We start from the raw sequence: 4,185 nt of genomic DNA, 5'->3' as shown, positions 1-4,185 counted from the left end.
GGGGGGTGAGGGAGTGAGGAACAAGGTACAATTTACGGGTAACGCATTATGTGCTCGTTATTATTTATAAAACATACGGATAAACTAAATTGTTATGCTAGAGCTACTTTTGTTGATTTTTCATCTGCTTTTAACACGATGCAGCCATATATTTTAATTGAGAAACTCCATAATCTTGAGGTTAATCCATATTTAATTTCTTGGATCAGTAACTGTTTATATTTAAGAGAACAACGTGTAAAGGTGTCTGTCTTTCTAATGTTATTACTACTAATGTTGGTTCCCCCCCAAGGATGTTGCTTATCCCCATTATTATATGTGTTATACACTAATGATTGTGTTTCTCGTACACCTAATACGTATCTACTTAAATACGCTGATGATACCGTAATTGTAGGTCTTGTGCATGGTGACCTATCGGGAAACCATTGAAGGTTTTGTCAATTGGTGTGATACTAATCAATTAACTGTAAATGGCAAGAAAACTAAAGAAGTAATTTTTGACCGGTTCCAGTAAAAATACATGATGATGAAATTGAAATAGTTACTAGTTACATGTACCTTGGCATGATAATTGATGATAAGCTTAATTGGGGCGAGCATTGTAAAGGACTATTTTCCAAAGGACTCACTCGACTTTTCTTCTTAAGAAAACTTAATCATTTTCACGTTGATCTAACGATTTTGAAGCTTTTTTTTATTCGTCAGTTGTTCAAAGAGTAATTCTTTTCTGTTCCGTTGTAACTTCAAGCATTAACAAACAAGGCTTGTCGTATAATTAAGGAAAGCATTTCGATTGATAAGGTTTGTGTTGCAATTATCCTAGATAAGACAAAGAATATTATGACCAATAAAAATCACCCTCTATACCATGAGTATAATTGGTTAAAATCTGGCACGCGTCTACGCAGCACTCAATGTAGAACTAACCTGTATTTGAATTTGTTCATTCCATTCTCCATCAGATTACATAACAATAACTAGATATAATCTCTCTATACTCATTACCAGGTATTATCTCTGTATATTTTTACTTTATACTGTTTTGTATATTTTTGCTATTCTTAGTTTTTATTTTTTTGTATTTCATTGTATTGCGATTGTTGCCTTAAATGAGTTTCCGCAAGGACCAAATAAATCTGAATCTCAATCTAAATCTGATATTTATCTGCTCACTATATGCCTATTTATTACAAATTTAAGAAGTTCGTTGAATTAATTAATTTTAAGTGGTTAGTGGCCTTAAAAATGACAGACCGATCGGAACTATTTATTTTATTGGCCAATCAGCAACAACTGAAAAGGCGGGGGGGGGGGGGGGGGGGGGGGGGAGGAATTTATGGCAAGAAAATTATCCGAGGGCACTCCTGTGAATTTATAGAAATAATTTTCAAAGCAAATATAGGCCTAGTAGTTCTTTATAGTATGAAATCAACAGAAATTTAATTAAAACAACACTATATGTTATGTTCCCAATGTTATTTCATGAGGCAATGTTAATGTCCAGATATTTTTTTTTAAAATATTGAGCTGCTAAGGAGGGGTTCTACTGTAATTCAAACTTCTGTGGTCAATTATTGCATTCTCAAATCTGGGTGCTTGTCTAGGCCCACTTTATGACAAGTTCTCGTCCGTTAATGCGATGGTTCTGGTCCTGGTGTGTAAACCCAAACTCGTAAGGACTCCATAAGTGCAGGGGTATAATAGGAGGAGTAGAAATACGGTCGAATTATTTTAATTTCACTTTATTTAAAAAACTACTAAAGGGAGAGTATAAAATATATTACGGACATTCTACACAGGAACAAAGATTTTTATGTGTTCTCTACAATGAGCATATGCAAATGCAATATTTCAATGAAGTAATGAAAAGAACATGAACTCTTAGAAATTGTGATAAAAAGTCTCTTCCGTTATGTTTTAAAAACGGATTCATCTGAAAAACAGTTTGGGGACAGTAATGGTCTTTATACTATCAACCAGCGTACTTCGAACTGAGACAATTTGAGAGGCCTCACAGTTTAGTAAGTGAGAATAAAACTTTCGGGATTTAAAGTCGTTTTTTAAATCTGTGTATTTTAAGTCTAGTTGGTAACTAAATAGCGTCAAGATTTTTTTGGGCAAACTGAGAGCAGAGGAGAGGATCTAGAGTATTTGGACAGATTTGGATAACCCCGATGATGTCAAGTTTCTGAGTACAACTAGTGTTGATGTTGAGTGCCATATACTAAGATAGGAATAAGAACAGTTTTCCAAATATACTGTAGTTTTCACTTCAGTTGATGTACCATCCTCACAGATGTCCACTCCCTGAAGAGAGAAAAATGATCTTTGACATTTCTTAATTCTTTTTGCAACATGTGATATATACCAGGACATTTTGCAGATACTCCCAGATACTCAATTTCATCGGTATTAGTAAGAAGGCAGTCGTTAAGATACCACAAAGGTTCTGGTGTTAAAGTTTGTTTACCAAAAAGTGAACACCTTGTTTTTGATTGGTTAAACCTGAGCACATGGGCAACAATATTAAGCATTGACATTTCAATGTTGTAAGTAAGTGGTCATTTGCATAACAACAAAACACATTATAGGTTGATTTGGCAATACCGATTGTTTAAAACGCACAGTAATGTCTTCTTGACTCAAACCGATAATGATAAGACGCAAAAAGTCTTGAATATTCTGAAGTGGAAAACACGAGGGTGATACTATTTTAGAGTTCTCTTCGTTGGCCATGGCCGGAGCAATAATAAACCACTTCGTGCCCACCTGAAAGACAGAAACACCAACATAGCAAGATGTTACGAAAACCATTGAAAATACGTTTCTTAGCTTTATGGGTTTCCATGGCATCCTTTTTATACTGTATTCCTGTATTTTTAGTAAAATTTTATTTTATTGTTTTTATATTGATGTAAATTGAAATATTTTATTTTGAGATGTTAAATAAACCAAAACAAAAACAAAAAACAAGATTTTCCAAAAAGTAAAATGTATTACTGTCAGGTAGCTCTGTCAAAAAGGTGTATAACAACGAAAATTAAAAACAAAATAATTTAACATTACAGAAGTTGTATCTTACAAAACATAGCGAGCTCTTTCATTCGCAGTAAATTTCCTAGAAAAAAAAATATAATTAATTAAAAGCAGAAAAGGGCGCCTTCGAAGAGAAGACAATTGTTCAATGAATTGATCCACTTCTCTGTGTAAGCGACAGCCAACTAAATTTCTAGTTAACATGTTATTTACTACCTTCCCCTTCAACTGTCTTATTGTTAATACAAAATAAATTAACATTAAAAAAACGTGCATGTCCTGTTATGAAATAAAAGTATGCAGGAGCAGATTATCATAAGATTATGCCTAAGTACAAAATAATCTGCTTGAAATTTCAAATGCAATATCTCTGAATTATCTGGCTCACTCCTTTTGAATACTTATGGTATCCATACGGACCTTTGTTGGAAGAAAATAGAAACTTATAACAATCCGCGTTTTTAATTAATAAAATCAGAGAAGACATGCAGAATCCCAGACAATATGTTAATGGACACTCAAAAGAGTGATTTTATAAAAATATCTTACTCATTTCATGCCATGTGATACTTTGTCGACCAATCGGATAACGTATTACTATGCTAATAAGTCTTGCTGCAATGTTGCGATGATTATAGACGATAAAAGGAATTGATTACAAGGCATAAAATATATACATGCATGCGTTTACGTGCGAGGAAGCTCCTGGAGACATGTATTCAAAGGTGAGATATGAATCATTATCGTTATTGCATAGGCCTAATCTTATCTTAAAAAACAATAACAATGTTTTACAAAGTGTCTTTCCAGGACATTATTTTATCGTAAATGACTAACTACCTCTCAAAAACGCTTTCGGAGGTGACGTTTTTGTCATCGGTAGTCGGATACTGTTGTTTTAAGTGCTAATAATTACATCTAAATTCTATTATGAACATTAAACAATCCATTCAAGTAAACCAAGTCGTCACAACTAATTATATTTCTTAGTTTAGCTTTGAAACTGCTAGTTTACTATATATAAAGTAGACATACTAGTAGATACTAGTAATACAGTACATATTTATATATATCCGCTCTGGTCACCATTGAGCACTCTTCCTGTAATATTTGCGATACGTTCCATTTTTTATTTTGGTTTTATAT

General features: G+C 33.2%; 1 long non-coding RNA gene across 1 annotated transcript in view; it reads left to right on the top strand.

Moving 5' to 3' along the window:
- Positions 1–3,625: 3,625 nt before the first annotated feature.
- The window catches only part of LOC117114566, a 14,143-nt gene continuing 13,583 nt past the window's right edge, over positions 3,626–4,185 (top strand). Inside the window, exon 1 of the long non-coding RNA XR_004446388.1 lies at positions 3,626–3,764. This is a non-coding gene — a long non-coding RNA (uncharacterized LOC117114566). The remainder of the gene's footprint in view (positions 3,765–4,185) is intronic.

Source organism: Anneissia japonica, unplaced genomic scaffold, assembly GCF_011630105.1.
Source record: "Anneissia japonica isolate Jap-2015-1 unplaced genomic scaffold, ASM1163010v1 scaffold10591_len99828_cov210, whole genome shotgun sequence".
NCBI classification, from domain to species: Eukaryota; Metazoa; Echinodermata; class Crinoidea; order Comatulida; family Comatulidae; genus Anneissia; species Anneissia japonica.
This window is presented reverse-complemented; position numbering and strand designations above follow the sequence as displayed.